This window comes from Rosa chinensis, chromosome 5, assembly GCF_002994745.2.
Source record: "Rosa chinensis cultivar Old Blush chromosome 5, RchiOBHm-V2, whole genome shotgun sequence".
Lineage (NCBI taxonomy): Eukaryota > Viridiplantae > Streptophyta > Magnoliopsida > Rosales > Rosaceae > Rosa > Rosa chinensis.
Genome location: NC_037092.1, coordinates 41736418 through 41756112, shown reverse-complemented (window position 1 = coordinate 41756112; position 19695 = coordinate 41736418).

Genomic DNA, 19695 nt, shown 5'->3' with positions numbered 1-19695 from the left:
AATCGAGAACTGAACTTTAACTTCAGTTTGGTTCGACCCTTTCTGATTTTTAGAGTTTAAAATAGAACTGACCCAATTTAGTTTGGTTCCGTACAAAGTTCGGTTTTTTATTTTATTTTTTTGAAAAGTAATAATCAATGGTGTATATTTTTAGCTAAAGAAATTATGTCTAAAATAACATTTATTTCTGCCTATTAATTACAAATGAAGTAGTATACCTGCCTCTCTAAAAGTAGTAGCTGGTTTCAACTTCAAATACGTAGAGCAGACCAACTTTTGGAATATTCGAGTTGATTCTAATTATGAAGACATTCACAGGCAGTCGCAGACTATGAGTTCCATATTTTTTTTTTTTTTGGTCGAAAGGTAGCATCAATTAACAAGGCTCAAAGCCAAACAAACAGTACAAGGGACACAGCCCAATACAGACGAAGTCTGCAAAGCATGATTCACATGGTCATCTGCCAGAACAAGCAAGACCAGAGAAATCAACATACAAGAAAGAAACAACTGAAATCAACAAGGCCAAAGCAGCCCAAAAAACCCAAATCCTAATCAAAGCTTCTTCTTCATCTCCAACTTGCAGCCACCATAGTAGATTCGACTCCGGAGCTCCGACGGAAGTCGTGAGCAAGGGATGGTAACCAAGGGTGGTCAGCGGAGGTGAGGATACGGACAGAGCCGCCATACATTCTCCAATTGACCGATTACGAGAAGATCTCGCATAAAAGGATAACAACAACCAACCAAGATAGATCTGAGCAAAGAAACCTGAGATCTGAAGAGGTGGTTGCAGAGGAGTTCGAGCTCTTCCATGGCAGAGCAAGGTAGAGAAGAAGAAGGAGATCTGTTCACGGTTTGGACATCTTGAGGAGCAAAGGCAAAACAAAAACTGAGAATGACCATGAGAACAAATCTGAGCCTATATCTTAGAGATTCAAGTCTAAGATCTAAAAACAGATTTGAACAGTAATGACAAAATCAGATGCAAAAGAAGAGAAAAGCAAGGAAATCAAAACACCACTAGGGTGAGGAATCACCACAGAGGATGAGGAATCACCACAGAGGGTGAGGAATCACCACATGGGTGAGGAAAATTTGGGGAAGAAAAAGTTGTTGCAGAGAAGAAGGAGTCTGGGTAAGAGAGAAGCAGGAGCTTCTCTCACTAGGATGAACAGTAAACGACTCTCATTTGAGTTTCCAAAGTTATGAGTTCCATGTTTAATGGATGATAATATAAGGGGAGTTACCCTTTTTGTAAATGACACTCCCACTATCTTTTTGTTACTCTTATTTCCACAATTGCCCTTCTTTTCTTTTCGGTCTTTTTTGTCCCTCTCTTCTCCTTCTACATTCTTCTCTCTTTGACCGATGACAACCTATGAACAATTAGAAGCCTTCCACTAAGATCTGATGCGCGCACACTTCATTTCACAGTAATTGAAACGTTATGGTGGCCTTCTTTTCATCTTCTCGACCACAAACTATAATTATCATTTCTCAATAAAGTGGTTGATAAAAATACAAAACAGAGTCTTAGAATCCAAAGTATGAATAAGCATGTCCAGAGTCTGGGTCCTCTAGGATCAATATCAAAGCTCCAATAGGTATTAAACATGCTAGCTAACAGGTGAATATTTTTAAGCAATTGAATTTTGCTAGGTGAATCGTCTTAATTAAGTTGAATCTTATTTAGCAGAAGAAGGTAGGAAATGAGATTAAATATAGATAAAATAAATAAAAAAATGTCAGGTTAAGTTGAGATTTTTCTTGTGGAGGTAAAGAAATTGAGGAGAAGAGAGCATAAGAGATATTGCTGAACTAAAGAGGGAAGGGAGATGATGAGCGTGCAAAAAGAAAAAGAAAAGCATGAAAAACAAATAGGGACAGTTTGGGAAGTTTAGCACATAAAAGTTGAAAGGGAGTGTCATTTGTAAAAAGGGGAGTGAAATTATAAAGGCTAATTACTGATTACTACCTCATACTTTAGGTCCAAAATCAATTTAGTCCATGGATTTCTAATTTCATCAAAAACACCCTTGTATTATTTTCTCATCAAAAAGATCATTCGGTCAATAGTTCGTGAACTGAACACGTTAACTCGCTGATGTGGCATGCCAACTCATATCCTATAGGCCCAAGTGCAAGACAAAATCCCCAAATTAGCCCTGACTCGCTTTTCCCCTATGATTCCACCCCAAACACTAAAATAGGGATAAATTAATGTGTATGTCATCCCCACCATTGAAATAGGAATAATCTTAGCAAAGCGCAGGTACACTACGAGCCCTTTCCCATATGAGGCGACTGCCCACGATCCAACGGTCATCAAAACTTAATTCAGCCAGTCGGCACACGTGAACACCCTCGAGAACGACACGGCAGCCGGCTGCAGCTCGATCACCTATGGCTTCTCCTTATGCTCCACCGGCTTCGACTACTTCGGAGTCAACAGCAACATGTGCGGCATGGCCGCCAATGATCATCAATTAGTGATCAAGATTTATAACACTGCAGAAGCGGTTTGAGAAGGCAAGCCTATTTCAAAATTAGTATTTTTCTTTATCTAAACCACCAAATTGAATCTGAAAGCCCATTATGCGACCATGAATTTCACATCTTTCACAAAATTTCTTAAACATTGAGAAAACCCAATTGGGCGAACACAATTTCGAAGGACCGGAGACATGAAAAAAGTAGGGATGAGGCTGCGCTTCTACAACTTCCTAAACGGCACTGTGTTTTTCCATTAACACGGTGGTACTACCGCCGCCTCTTTCTTCTTTTGCTTTGCTTGTTTTGGGGTTCCTTGTATGTTAACAGAGAAGGGTTGTGCGGCTTTAAGGCAAAAAAAGGAAGGCTTTCTGGGTTTGAGATGTGTGCACGGTTTGATTTGATATCAGATTCGATGCAAGAAAGACAGAGAGAGCTTAGGATTTATCTTCTTCCTATTTTTAAATCAAAGGCAACAGTGACCCTAGGCTAATTTAGGGATTTTTCCTTGTATGTGGACCCCACAGGAGCTGAGTTGGCATGCCATGTCAACAACTTAACATGTTCACTTCACAAACTATTTACGAGAAACAATAGTATATGGGTGTTTTTTTATGAAACTAGAAGTTCAGGAGGTAAATTAATTGGACCCAAATTATAAGGTAGTAACCAATATTTAGCCCTAATATAAAATAATTACAATATAAGGCCATGAAAGTCCATCAATATTCTACATCAATGTGTGTAAGTTAACTCACCTACCATATATATTCAATCAACATCACAAAACCCTAAGCCGTGCCTTCGAAGAGATTTTTAAAAATAATTTTTAAACCGATTAAAACAAGATTGTATTTTTCAAATTTGAAAATGTGTTCGATAGTTTAGTGTGAACAAATATTCTTCATATTTTCTAAACTGGGAGAATTAAAAAGTGAAAACGTCAAATTGTTGTCATTTTCTCCGAGTAAAAGTTGAAAATATTTTCAATTTTTATTTTCCACATTTTGAGAAATAGGTTAGTGAGCGCATTTTCATCATATTTTCATTTTCTAAAATGATAATACAGGCATGAAAACGTTACAGAACTCCATGTAAGTTTCTAAAAATAATATTACATAAGTTTTTCAAAATTAGAACTAGTTATCTGCCTCTTATTCCATATTTTTCACAAACTCCAATTGTTTGGTGCATCTTGCAACTTGCATATAAGTTGTGCTTCTGCCCGTGGGTAAGTATCGATCTAAAGCAATTGGTTGATCCCACTGATAGAGATCCATTTGATCATCAAGTGGAGGGGCAGAACGAGTCAGCATCATGTTGAATGCATTGACTGCAGATTGACTACTTTTAAAAAAGGGTTAAATACTGTTTACTCCCTAGACTTTTACTGAAAAAACACTTCAGTCCCTCGCCTTTTAATTTGACAAGTTTACTCCTTCATCTCTCAATTTCTCACCCAATAGGTCCAATTCGTTAACTTACCGTTAAATTGTCCGTTAAGTGGCTAATCCTTTGATGTTAACTCAGTTTCGTGGGACCCATTTCAGAAGCAAATACCTATTATAGCCCTGACTTCCTCTCTATTTTTTTTTCAATTATTTTATTGTTCTTTTTTTTTCTTTTTCTAAGAGCACCAAAATGGAAGCCCAGAAATCCTCCTCCATCACTTCCGACGACCGGACCGCCGACTCCCCCCTCCGCTACCTCTCCCCCATGTGATCCGACGCCCGCGACCCCTTCGAAAACCCGCTCTACACCTCCCCGGATCTATCCCCAAGCCGACAACTCCAACTCCGGAATCTCTCACCAAAATCCTTCCCTCTCCTTTATTCAATCACCACAGTCCCCTTCTCCACCTCCACCTCTGCTATCGATTTCCTCCACCTCCGCCGTCCCACTTCTAGACCTCCGTCGTTGAACTGCACCACAAACCTCCCAACAGAAAACCCACATAGCAAAAACCAAACAAACACTATAAACCAAACCCACATAGCAGAAAAGATCGAATTTTTCACAAATCAAACATGTTTCTCACAAGAGAGACTCTTTTTTCTTGAAACCCAGATCAAGAACTCTCGCGAAGATCTGCAACGATGGGGAGAAGGGTTTTGGGCGGCGGAGCAGTGGTGGAAGTGGTAGATTCGAACATTACCAGAACTTATCGGAAATCCAAGTGTGATAGATTCGCCGGAAAGTTGAACTCGCACTTGAAAGTTTGAAATTCGAGAAAAGGAGGAGGACCCCTGACGCTGAGAGGGATTGATGATGGTGGGTTGCAGGGTGCGAGGGCAGTGGAGGTCGTCCGCCGCCGATAGCCTCTCCGTTATGCTCTTTGTCGGGCCCCTGCAAATTCCTCTCTCTAATGTTGGAGTAATTGCTCAGACTTGGAGATGATGGGTGTTCTGCATACAGATTTGAAGCTTGTAGATGGTAGTGTTCGGCTTCAGATTGATTTGGTTGCAGGAAAGCAGCAATTAGGTGGCTTTACTCTTTCTTGATTGTGAACGATTGCCCTGACCTTGAGGATGTTCCATATCTGAAGCGATGGTGGTGGAGGTGGCGAAGGTAGTGGCGAGGATGGGGTTGGAGTGCTGTAGCGATGGGGAGGGGGAGAAGAGATGAACGTACAAGAAAAAAAAACAAGAAGAAGAAGAAGATAAAGAATAAATATAAATATAAATATAAAAAAGAATAAATTAGAAAAAAAAAAAAAAGGAAGTGAGGGTAGAATAGACATTTTAGGGGGAAAGGAATTGCCACGTCAGCTACTAACAGAGGTTTTGGACGGAGTCTAACGAAAAGGACCTATTGGGTGAGAAATTGAGAGATGAAGGAGTAAACTTGTCAAATTAAAAGGCAAGGGACTGAAGTGTTTTTTCAGTAAAAGTCTAGGGAGTAAACAGTATTTAACCCTTTAAAAAACATGCACTAGTAGAAAAAACAATTTTTCTCTGCCACTCGAGAACTACACAACACATCTTACGTTTAAGATAAAATTGAAAACCAATTTTAGTTAAAGAGTGTAGATAATAAACAATGCATATGCTAATGAAGGTTTTAATTTGAGGATTTACAAACACAACACCTATGAGCATACCAAAGAGAGTTCCAAAAGAACTTAGGTATGATTCAAAATCAGTAAATGGTCTTGCATCCTATTTAGCATAGAGGGTCAGGAGTATCTCCTTCGAACGAAATAGAGGCTGCAATGAAGTAGGCATGGGTCCAATGAATCATGTGCAGCATTTATGTTTATATTCTCTCCAATATTGCGAAGAAAAAATACTGAAGAAAAGATCTGCAGAGAGTTACTTCATGATTCGCAATCTATCTTCTACCTAAATAAAAACAGTATTAAACATTTTTTAACATCTGAACTCTATATAGAATCACATCAACTAGAACAAAAATATATAAATAGAGAACTACTGGCTTACCATGTGTACGTATTGCCACCGGTGCTTAAATGGTTCTAAGATGCATATAGCATGGTGATTATAGCAACACGTTTAACATGCTTTTCAGGTATTTCGGCATTATGAATTATCATATCAGAACATAAGTAAGTTATCAAGAACATTAAAAAAAAAAAAACAAACAAAGAATAGTAATATTATCCAGCATAACAAGTTATCAATAACTTACGATTTTATCTACCCCATGTCGGTAGAGGGAGGATATGTAATGGCTCATTCTGGCTTTGGATGAATGATATACACCCGATTTGGGTTTGATTAAAAAAAAAAAATTTACGATTTCTTAAGGATGTCGTTTGCATATATTCACTAGAGACAATCAAAAAGTACGGCGTTGTGTCAAGACTTATAGGATTGATTATCTAGCTCTTAAACAAACAAATTTCATAGGCTTGATAGTCCTGAACCAAAAGTATTTGGGGTCAATAATAGTTTTTATTTAAACCAAATAAAACTTTAATTGAGAGTCAATAATAAATCAATTGGCTACAATGAAGACATAAACACAACTCCTGCCATAATCCACAAGTAAACAATAGGACGTAGCTTGAATGAAAATCAAAATCAAAATGTGTATTGAATTTTTGGAAAAAAAATCTCTATAAAAGTACTTAGAAACATAATCCATTTTCTCAAAAGCAACAACAAAAGTAAATTACTAATCAATATCGATCATCTTCAAAAGAAAAATATTTTTTTGCCTCCAATAAAAGCTGTTATTGCCCCCAAATAAAAACTAAGTAGAATCTTAAAACACTAAACAAATCATAGCTGGCAGCAGCTTCCGGGGCTACAACTTCTCAACTAAAAAAGTGTTGTGCATGTCTTTTTATTATGCTAGACTATTTGCCCACAACGTCCGTTACAAATTTGTCTTTTTTGAGACTCTTCACTAGACTTTAACCTCTTGACCATAGGCCTAGGGTAGCCTCTTTGTAGAAGGAAGAAAAATAAAATCACTACTTGCAGATATGGAGGAATCTATATGCACAGTTTCCTATAACGGATTAATTTCCAATATTTCCGCTACATTAACAATAATAATGATACATTTCATTTTATTTTCATCTTTATTATTGACTAAGGAACCAAAAAGAACTAAGACTTACGAAAAATAACTCAGCATATGCCATATATCCACACCTTTGATGGCAGTGTAACTCATAGTCCCAATCTACATTTCTTATTGATGTATGCATCGATTTTGAAAGATCCAACTTGTAATGTAGCAAGCCCATGGGGACAAGGAATGCCATTAATCTGCCACTTTCTACATAAGCATGAAAGATTATGAATGTTAAATTCATAAGACCACTGAGATTGAATCTCGTAGATACCTTTAGAGGAATAATGCACGCTGAAAATCTTAGATTTTTCCATCATTCCTTCAAACAACACTCCATAATAGGAGTAAGTTGTGTTGTCCATGAATCCACCTCATCTCTCCTGTCACCCATCTGCTGCATCATCTTCAACATAGTCTGATCAAGCATACTATATACAAGCATCTCGCACTCGGGAGAAATTCAAGAATTAAAGGACTGGGCTATGCTATTCGACATAATTCCATAATGGTCACCAACAAAAAAGGCAGGGCAACAATTTTGTAACAGTATATTAGAGAGAAACTCATGAATAATTTCAGCATCCCCCACTTATCTAAGCTCTCACAAACAGATACGATATTTTTCTTAGTAGAAGAATACGCGAACTCAAAAAACTCTTCTTAATGTCTAGAATCACCTTTATCCTGATATCCTCTCATAAGATTATCCACCAAATGCTTGTAACAAAATAGATTATGATAATCGGAAAATATCTTGTCAAAAGCACTCAAGAGCCCGGTACCCCAATTAGTAATAAAGGTAATCAAACTTCCTTGAGATTCAATCAAACTCTTCAAGTGCTCGAAAAAAAAAGCTCTAATTTGCATCTGTCTCAGAATGACAAACATACATGGCAAGAGAAAAGAAACCTACACAAAACCAGAAAACCAGAAGGTCAGTTTATTGGGTTAATAAAAGTACAAAACAAAGTTTATTGACTTGTAGCGTGCCACTGTATCACCAATGTGAGCGTACTGCTCCACAATGTCAAAAATAACAATGAAAAAAACCTAAAACAACAAAAGGAAACCAAAAATCACAAGAAAAAAATTATTGGGATCAATAAAAGTACAAAATAACCTTTATTGGGGGGGGGGGGGGGGGGGGGGGGGGGGGGGGGGGGGGTGGGGGACAATAAAATGTCACACCCCAAACCCGGGGTATGACTTAAGGGGTTCTCAAGTAAGAGAAAATGTGAATGAAGACCAAGATCGATACAATCTTAGCCTAAAAGTATGAAGTATTTCAGGAGGGACTTTGATTTGAAGAAAGAAATGTAAGTAACCTTAAACCAAATGAAACTATATGTTAATCAAGCAACAAAATACATTATTTGAACTAGAAAAATGTAGATGAAGAACTGAAAGCTGACTCAATAGAGTTACAACGAAAGGGAGACATAAGTGGACTAGAAGGTTAAGGCATGAACAACTTAACTCTGGAGATTTACTAAACCTTCATTTTTGCAGCAATGAACTTGAAACTTTCCAAACTAAAAGTAACCATGTTAAAGAAAAACATACTAAATTTTCAAGTAAAACGGAGTTCGAGAAGTAAGGGTGAAGATGGATGCAGATAGACTGAACTGTCAGGTTTTAGGAAAAAAAATATTGCAGCAGCAAAGTCAACTTAGAAAATTCGCCAAAAATTCATTGTAAGTCCAACTGTCAAGAAATTAGTTTCGAAACGACCATTGGGATGTATAGTTCATTACACACAAAAACCAGAGGTTAAATAATTCAAGTGGAAGTTCAAATCTCAACAGAAAATCAGAGGAGACATTTAGGTGGCGTTCGGTGACGTTTTCAAGTCATCTTTTTCATTTTATAAAATGAAAAAGGCTTGAAAATGCGTTTATTGGTCTGTTTTTAAAAATGCATAAAATAAAAATTGAAAATAATTTTTTATTTTACTCGTAAAACAGGAAAACGACAAATAGACGTTTTCATCTTTTCATTCTCATATTTCAAAAAACACGGAGATATATTTTCCAAAACAAAGAGAATAAGAAAAAAAAATAACGTGTTTTCTTTCATATTCTCACGTCGCTCTCTTCTTCTCATGTCTCTCTCATCTCTTATCGCCATCTTCTCTCTTCGCTCTCTTCTTCCATCACCTACTGGTTTTGATTTTTGGACCTTGGTTTTGATTCTTGTTTTTGAAAATTGTTTTCGGAATAAACTACCGGACACATTTCTGGATCTCAAAAATACAATCTTGTTTTCTCGTTTTCATTTTCAAAATCGGTTTTTGAAAAATTATTTTTAAAAACGTTACTGGACAAGCCCTTAGAGTGCTAGAACTTTTCCAAATGTAGACCAAATTTGGAAAAATCACCGAAAATTCACTACACATCAAAATAAGACGAAATTTTCCTTATCCTTTGTTAACTAACAGGAAAGAAACATATCAAAATTTCATAATATTTGGGGGTCAATAATTTGGGAAAAAGAAATACCAAAGAAGGCTATGTTGTAGGGCAGTTTCTGCAAAATTCTAGCTAACTGACTTTTCTTTGGGAAGAAGCTAGGTGTTCGAACTTATTTTGTTTTGGATGAAACTTGTTTGGAGAAAGTCTTGGAATGTCCAATTTTAAAGAAAACTTAGCTGAGCTGAAATCAATATTGAAGGATGAATAAAAAATAATATAAAAAATTATGCTGAGATAGAACTAGAGATTTGAAAAGCCAATATGGTGTCTCTATGCAACACTTTCACATTCTGAACAGATGATAGACAATGATATAAATTAACTCAATCAAACTGAAATCATGAATCTAGTAACAGACCCTCAAGAAAGTTAAATTCATTACTCAAGCACAAAAGCTGCAATGGTCACTAGACTTGCTCCACGAAAACATAACATATAATACAACACAAATGAAAAGAGAGAATACAGAACCCCATATGGTTGTCTCATGCCCAGATAAATATAGCTAAAGCTTCCCTTCGTACACATACCCAACTATCAATAAAGCCTACAATTTACTACAATCTGGTCCGCAGCCAAACTTGCTCAAAATAATAACTTAGCTCATTCAAGAGATAAGCTGCCAAAAATCCAGAATCTTACACCACCCAAAACTCCACTTATCTATTAATCACCACCTGAAAAGTTCGAGGAAAAGGGGATGAGCATAAACGATGCCCAGTAGGGTTTTTTTAATGTGTAATTGTAGTTGTATTAAAAAAGTCTGAATATGCCCTTCTTGAAACAACTTTGAAAGAAGTTCAGGATAGAAATTTAGTCTAAACTCAAGGAAAAGCTCAACGAGATCTCAAACCACAAATAATCCAACAAATAACTGAAACATCAGAGAGAAGGAGAATACGTTTCTTTGGTAGTATAGCAGAGGAACTAAAATTCATTGTTCTTTGGAAGCAATTCAAATCGAAAAGAAAAACAAGTTCAGATTCAACAAAAACTAGAACAAAAATTAAAAACAAAAAAAGCAGGATAAATCAAACCGAGCTGCATTAGGAAAACAATCAAGAGCTAGCATCGAAGATGAAGATGGATGATTAGATCGAGAATCGAAGCTTCGTTCTCCCTCCTTGGTGAGATTTAGAGTCTCCTTCTCTCTTCTCTTTCTTTGTTTATTGAACACTCTTTCTCTCAGTATCAAATAGAATTTTGACTTTACAATTAAGAAAATGTTATAATGGTCAAGAAAATATAAAATAAAAAACAGGACAAGAATGAATTAGTTGGGTATTAGAAAATAAAATCAGTTAACTTATAAGTAAAGGGGAATCTTTCAAAAAAAAAAAACAAGTAAAGGGGAAAATTAGATTTGCTAGAGTAAGATAGAATAATGTCCCTAAAATTAGGGTAATTAGGCATTACCTCATATAAAAAAGGATAATACGTGGCTAATCAGCTATAGTTAGCCAATGCTAACCATAGCAATAACAAGAGGACACGTGTCCATTTAACAATGATAATACTTATAGTTTATTGTGAGAGAATCTTCTTCACATTCTTGTCAAATACTTAGGTGGTTGTTGGACACATGTCATTTTGTTATTGGATGTGGTTAGCCAAGACAGCAAGAGTAACCATAGTTGGCTATCCAAGTATTATCCTATAAAAAATCGTAATTTATTCTAAAGTTCTAAACCCTGTCATTTTGTTCCTGTGCTCCTTTTCATGTTTGCATATTTACATAGGTTTGGTTTTGGTTTTCTCATCCATCCTATTTGTACCTTTTCTTTACATCAATAAAATTTGAGAGAGGACGATGAGTTAGTCCTTTTCTCACTTCCAAAAAAAAAAAAAAAAGCAAGCTCTTTATAGTAATGTAGTTATAGAGATAGACTCGGGAGAAAGAGAACTTACCAAAAGATAAACCATTAATTATGAAAATTTGATGCCATCAGCCCAGACCTTGTAACCAACAAAACACAAGCTTATTTTAATTCACCGTAGAATGATTATAAACTAAATCTCAATTAATCAAAAATTCATATTACCCATAATCGATTCTATATTAAAGGTAAGCAAAAACTTCTTACTAAATCTATAATAAAGGTAGCTGCAAATTGAAGATGTCATGTTAGTAAGACCTAAAAATGATCTAAGAAGGGAGAAGCCACACAAACAAAATACTAATGTGAAAGAAAAAGCTAGAAATAAACTGAGAAATAAGAAGTATGTGTTGGAAATAGGATATGCATGGAACAAGAAGAGGGAAAAAAAGATGATTCGGTAGAAAAAAGGAGGAAGAAGAAGAAGAAGAAGAAGATAATGTGTGATATAGATTCATCTTTTGAATAATATTTTAATATATATAGATTCATCTTTTGAATTCAATCAAGAACCTAATAATATAAATTAAAGGCAACACATTAAATTTGCTAATTTTACATTAACAAGATCGCAATAATTTAGGATTCCCATTAATATACTGGCTTTTACTGTTTATTGTGCAAAATATATTAAATAAGGGTATGTTAGGAATGAAAAATTTAGGTGTTGAGTCAGCAAGATAAAAAAGGAAATAAATCCAATGTGGTAGCTGAGTCATAGGACCGCGATTAATAAAAAAATTCATCTAGACTGCATCTAATATGGGCTGTGAGTTTTGGACTTGAATCTAATTAACTCTTGTATATATCAGTCTATTATGACCAAGGGTCGTGTTTTGGTCATCTTGTTTCATAAAACGGTTGGTTTCTGGTGGTTATATGTAGTTTCATAATTTTTGTTGATCATTAAATATAAATATAAAATGCATTGAAGAACTGCATTTATTATTATATGATTTCGTTTGTGATATCAATTATATGTGGTAAATGGATTAGAAGCAGTACGTGAAAGTTTAGATCATCAAGAGGTCGATAAGGACTTTTGTAAAAGTCATAAATATTCTTTACATTAAATTCTTCATATGTGGGGTATGAGTTTATGATCCAACTGCATGATTTCCGTTCATATCCATGGACAAAATATATCCTGCTTCAAGATATATGATATGTACTCCTAATGCCATCTCCAACCCAAAGGGCTAAAAATAGCCCTGGAGCTAAATTTTAGCCCTAAATTTTGTACTATTCATTGATCTGACATTAACCCTCTCCAACCCGTCAAGGCTAAATTATAGCCCTAAAATTTATTTTAACATTTTGGATTAGTTATATATATATATATATAAACCAACGGCTATAAAAAAAAATTTAACCAATGGCTAGCTGACGTCAGCTACAAGCTGTTGCTGACATCATGCTGCTGTCACCCTCCACTACCCGAGTGGGCCACCTTTAATCTGATCCAGTTTTTTGAAGGGCCAAAGGGCTCCTCCAAGGGCTAAAAATGCCCCTTTAACCTCACATTTGACCCTAAAAAATGGCACTTTACCCCTTAACCTCATGGGTTTGAGAAAGAAAGGGCTTTTTTTTGGCCCTTTGGCACTTTAAACAATTGGGTTGGAGAAGGCCTAAGGGTACTAAACCCTAATAGTACTCCTATTTTGTATTAAATATTGTTTATCTAAACCCTAAGGGTACTCGACTACATATCTCTTTCTTAACAAGATATCTGCTTCTCGTCAACATATCTCCTCTTCGATAAGATGTCTGCTCCTTCACAAGATATTTCTTTCTCTGTAAGATTATTCAAATAGGCAACTCTACTTATACTTTGCATTACCAAAGTCTAGACTTGAATCATGTACTACAAATTTTTTTATCTAAAGTCGTTTATGTTTAGACTTCTACCATCTTTGTCAGTTGAATAAGGTTTCATAATCATACTTTTGTTAATTCCATACTAGTACATCAAATCTATACTATTATTAAGAGAACCCACTTTGTTAGAGCCAAAGTGGGTGTGAATTTACGTAAATATCCTTATACTATAGGTTAATATATGAGAGGTGTTATGGTAAATAGCAAAATATAAATATAAATAAAAATTCAGGAAAAAAAAATTCATCCCACTTTCTACAGATATAACTTCCCACATCTTATAGTTGTAACTTCCTACTTTTTTTTTTTCTCCAAAAAGTAAAAAATAAGAATAAAAATAAAACTATTTAACACATGCATGCGATGCATGTGTCAATAAAGACTAGTATAAGCTAAGCGAAGTTCTATCCGTGTACTCATTTGTTCTATTATTTCAGCCGTTGGATATCGAGTTCTGCTCATTTGTTTTTCATGCGGATCGAGCTTTCCAACCTTCGATTCAATCCAATTGAGTTTTCTTTGTGTAACGCCTCTTATCTGTCTCCCTCAACTCTGTCTCTCTTGGTGCTCTTGGAAGGACGTCGTTCCACCTTTGCTATTCTCAGTGGCCACCTCAAGTTGGGTCTTTGCCTTTGCAATCAAAGTCGGGTATAGGGGATAAGCCGAAGAGCTTCGCGGCGGAGATTATGGGGTATAGCAAAGGTGTATTTGCATTTCATTACCGTCACTTCCATTAGACATTAAAGGTTCATACGATCCATCATGCCTGAAATAAAGAAAAAATTACACAAACTAAGATTACAGACTAATATGCAACATATAGTTCAAGGTATTTGTAGATGGATTATTTATATCAAATTGAAACCTGTAGGACCCTTTATTAAAACAAAATTACTGTACTGAGAACAATACGTGCGTACATAGTAGACCAATTTAAGGCAGAGCCAGGACCAATATGTGCGTATATTCTTTTTTTGTTTAGTCAACAAGGTATATATATATTTGGATTCTAATTTCTATAAGATTTGCTAAGTTAGTACTAGTTTCGTAATGTGAACATAGGCCAAGCAATGGGAATCACGGATTTCATAAACCATACTGAACTTGGAAAGCCTTTGCATGAGGTCAGTTATGTTATATAATTTATAATGAAGACTAGACCTACTACCAGATTACTTGGCCTTTCAAAACTTTGTAACCTAGGAAAGCAGTCGAGAAGTGAAAAATAAGGATCAAAACTTTCAAGTTCATTGCTTCATTACTCTATTGATATCATGTTAAACAACTGGTAGAAGCCTATAAGGTGGCTAAAAAACATAAAGCAACTACAGGCCTAACAATTGACTAAATTCTGTCCCAACAAAATATCAGTACCAAAGCCCTGAACTTCTACTACAGATATGATCTCAGCATGGCCTAAAAGGCCTATTGGCCATGCCTTTGATTAAGACCGATAAATATAGTTTTAGTATAATGATATCTAGCTATATTTACATTATAAACACTGCATCATTGTTAACAAGTCAAATGACTATTGGTCATTAGCATATAGGACGTTGACATGTCTATTTGCATGCTATACCCACTGGCAGTACGAGGACCACCACCACCATCAACATGGCCTTACTTAAATAAGTATGTTCTTAAACAAACGTAGTGATGAGGATGTTGCTAGTTCTATCACTAAAGATCTCTACACGGAAATCTTAGTACGACTCATGGTAAAATCTCTTATTCAGTTTCAATGTGTATGCAAGAGGTGGAGGGGTTTTATTTGCAGCTCAAGTTCTGTTACAACACATATCAAACAACATTCCCATACCCATCTAATTACGAATGACCGCTCAAGGTTTGACCAAGTTGAGCTTTGTTACTCTCTTTTTCCTTTTGAAAGATTTGAGTAGTCCCTGGAGTTAAAACTTCCCTTTCATCCCCAACTAGACTATAAATCCCGACTAGACTACTTCAAGATATATGCTTCAACAAACGTTTTATTGTGTCTTGCTAGGAATGTAATGGGTTCAAACAGCCCTATATACATATTGAACCCCTCTGTTAGGAAATTCAGGACTCTTCCACAAGGTACCAACATTTGTTGGAAAGTAGAGCAAAATTAGCTTAGTATAGCTGTCAACATTTAACACATTCAGTCTGAATCATCACACTAATTCTGTGTTATTAGGCATTAATAGGGCTAGAATAGTTTTCCTTTTTGTATCCTAGAATCAAGCTATATTCTTATATATATGTTATACTGATCAATAGAGCAAGATATCTCCGGCAAATCAATCTTTGTTGTTTTTCATGGTATCAGAGCAGGACTCATGATCCTGACTCTTCTCTAGCCTTCCCAACAACAAATTCACAGAAATCACAATCACCATGGCTGGTGATAAAGTCCCATCACCACCACCCAATTCCTGCAAGTCCACTAATTCAACATCTGATATCTCAAATCCATTCTTCACTCACCATTCAGACCATCCAGGATTGGTCTTAGTCTCCAAACCATTGAATGGAGACAACTACACAGGTTGGAAAAGGGCTATGACATTGGCTCTCAATTCTAAAAACAAGCTCGGCTTTGTGAATGGTTCAATCAAAGCTCCATCACCCGAAGCTGATCTAGAAGGATATGCGACTTGGTCAAGATGCAATGACATGGTCCATTCATGGATTGTTAACACAGTCAGTTCTGAAATTGTTGACAGTATCAACTACTATCCGACAGCTCATGAGGTATGGGAAGATCTAAGTGAGCGTTTTTCACAAGGCAATGCACCTCTCATATTTGAAATTCAGCGAGACATCGCTTCACTCAGGCAGGAACAACAATCAGTTTTAGCATACTACACGAAATTGAAACGTTTATGGGATGAATTGGCAACCTATTCAGAAGCATCACAAGGGGCACAAGCAGATCAACAAAAGCTTATGCAGTTCTTGATGGGATTAAATGAGACTTGCAGTGCAACCCGCGGTCAAATCCTCTTGATGAACCCCTTTCCAAGTGTTAGACAAGCATATGCTGCCATTACACAAGAAGAAAAGCAACGTTTCATTGCAGCAGCGGAATTCAGTTCAAGTGCCGCTGCCATGGCAATTCGAAGTGGCAGTCGGCCGAACCAGAATGGCAGCAGAGGTGGCCGTGGTGACCGAGCGAATTTTCAGACCGGTCCAAGTCTTGAAGCAAATAACCTTCTGCACCAGTCGCGCCCTCTCCTTCTGCTAACAAGGTTAGTGCGACATGCATCGTCGAAGAGGAGAATAGATCAGCAATTACTTTATCTGAGGCCCAATTCAAGCAATTTTTAGCTGCTCACCAACAAGCCCAAAAGCCCAATCCAAACACTGAATTGAGTTCCAAAGCAAATGCAGTAACGCAGCCAGGTTTGTCTAGAGTCGCTTCCCGCAATTGGATAATTGATAGCGGGGCGACAAATCATATTACTTCGTGCTCTAAATTATTGAATAAAAATAAAATATATGCATTACCGCCTGTTTTGCTACCTAGTGGAGAAAAAGTGCATATTGAAGCCACAGGTTCTTTGCCTCTGAGTACCGCATATTGGAGGCAAGGAGACAACGGGGATTTCCTCTACCAATCTTTGGCATAATCGCTTGGGTCATGTTTCTTCTCCATGTTTAAGACACATAGCAAAGCATTTTCTGCATTTTTCCATTCAGCCAATTAATAATTGCCATGTATGTCCCTTGGCTAAACAGAGTCGATTACCATTCAGTTCTAGTTCTATTTCTTCTACAAGACCATTTGAAATAATTCATTGTGATATTTGGGTTGTTATTGACACCCTTCTCTTTCTGGTGCCTTTTATTTTCTTACTATTGTGGATGATTTCACCCGATTTACTTGGGTTTTCTTAATGAGGCACAAAGATGAAACACAACCACTTTTGAAGCGTTTTTTTGCTCACATTCTCACTCAATTTGACTCTCGCATTAAAACTTTCCGAAGTGACAATGATAGTGAATTTATTTCACTTCACTCTTTTTTTCATGATAATGGTGTTGTCTTCCAACATTCTTGTGTTTACACGCACCAACAAAATGGGGTTGTGGAGCGCAATTAAGCATCGCCATATTATCCAGGTAGCTCGTGCCTTAAAATTTCAGGCTCATCTTCCTCCACAATTTTGGGGGGAGTGTGTTGTCACAGCCGTCCATATAATCAATCGGTTGCCCTCACCCATCCTTTCTTCCAAAACTCCTTTTGAGCTTCTTTACTCAAAACCACCTTCTTTTTCCCACCTTCGGGTTTTTGGTTGCTTAGCTTATGCCACTAATGTGCACCCCACTCATAAATTTGACATCCGAGCAATTCCTTCCATTTTCATTGGTTACCCGGTGGGACAAAAAGCCTTTAAACTCTTTAACTTATCGACGAAGAAAATTTTTACAAGTCGAGATGTTATATTTCATGAAGATGTGTTTCCTTATGCCTCCACTCAGCCCACTCTTCCTTCTGCCCCGTTGGCCCATGACCCAGGCCCACTTCCACTTCTCCCTGATTCTGTTTTTGATTCTAGTTATGACTCCCAGGTCAACCTGCCTCCGCCTCCTTCTTCTCCACCTGTCCGTCCTTCCATAGACGCCGATCTTGGCACTTCCTCTATACCACCTCTGCCTCCGCCTCCGCCTCCGCCTCCTCCCGTCCGGCCCACAGCGTCTCTTCGTCAGTATTCCAGCCCACCCAAGCTGCCCCCACCACCCCTCGTAAGGATTTCCTGCGCAGTAGGCCACCCACATAACACATTTCCAACACTCTCAAACTGGTGACGACAAAGCAGGCACCCCATATCACCAGTATAACCTTTCTTACTCAAACTCTCCCTAGTTGGTAACACATTATGACAAGCACGCCAGATACATATAGAGACCTTCCCAGGGATCTTAGCTTTCCAAAGTGACTCCCAGAGAATACTAAAAGGATCACCAAGAGAGGTGGAAGCAAAGACATCCCCCATCACCACCTCCCGAGCTACATAGTAGGTAGTTTTAGGAGAAAACTTACCCTTTTTCCCAAGTTTCCAACTCAAACGATCGCTTCGATTTCTATGACTGAGAGGAACACACAAGATAGCATCAACAACTTCTTGAGAGAATAGACGTTGCAGAACATCAACCCTCCAACTTTTGGTTTCCGCATCTATCAAGGAAGAGACTAGCTCAATATTACAAGCAGCCGGTTTACAGAGTTGATGAGGAGAAACAGTTGGAATCCACTGATCACTCCAAACATGAATAGAGGAGCCATTACCAACCTGCCAAAATAATCCAGCCTGAAGGACAGTTCTAGCTTCCATAATGCTTCTCCATGCATACGAGGGGGAATCCCCGATATCTGCATCCAAAAAAGAACCATTCGGAAAATACCTAGCCTTGAGCAAACGAGATAACAAGGAATTAGGATTAGTGAGTAACCTCCATCCTTGTTTTGCAAGCAGAGATAAATTATGAGCATGCAGATTCTTGAAACCTAAACCTCCCTCACTTTTAGATAGGCACATCCTATCCCATGACCGCCAATGAATTTTGCGATTAGAATCTAAACCTCCCCAAAAAAATTGAGCACAAAGTTGGTGGAGATCCTCACAAAGACCTTTAGGAAGCATATAACAACTCATAACATACGTTGGAATAACTTGTGCCACTGCCTTAATCAGAATCTCCTTCCCTGCAGAACTCAGGATTTTTGTGCGCCAACTAATCAGCTTCTTAGTTAATCTTTCCTTAAGATAAGAAAAAATTACCACTTTTGATTTTCCCACATGAAGTGGAAGCCCTAGATATCTACCATGGTCCTCCACACACTGAACCCCCAAAATAGAAGCTAAATTAGCTTTAGTATCCGGGTGCACATTCCTGCTAAAGACAACACTGCTCTTCTCTAAATTAATCCTTTGGCTAGAAGCACGCTCATACACATTCAAAATAGACTTGAATGTAGAGCATTCCACCACAGAGGCTTCTCCAAATATAAAGCTATCATCGGCAAATAGCAAATGATGAATAGTTGGGGATCGAGGACTCATCTTCAGCCCCTTCAATGAACCCTAGGATACTGCATGAGAAATAAGGGACGAGAGACCTTCAACACACAAAATGAATAAGTATGGAGAAAGAGGGTCCCCCTGCCTGATGCCTCTGGAAGGAGTAATATAACCTGTAGGTTTACTATGAAGCAGAATAGAATAACGCACTGTTCTAATGGAACAAAGAGCAGTGTCAATCCACTTTTGTGCAAACCCTATTTTAGATCAGATAGAGATCAAGAAAGTCCACTCCAATCTGTCATATGCTTTGCTTATAGCTAACTTAAGGGAGACAAAACCCTCATTTTGATGTCGGAGCTTACGCATAAAATGAGCAAGTTCAGATGCAAGAAGAGTGTTATCAGATATCAAACGGCC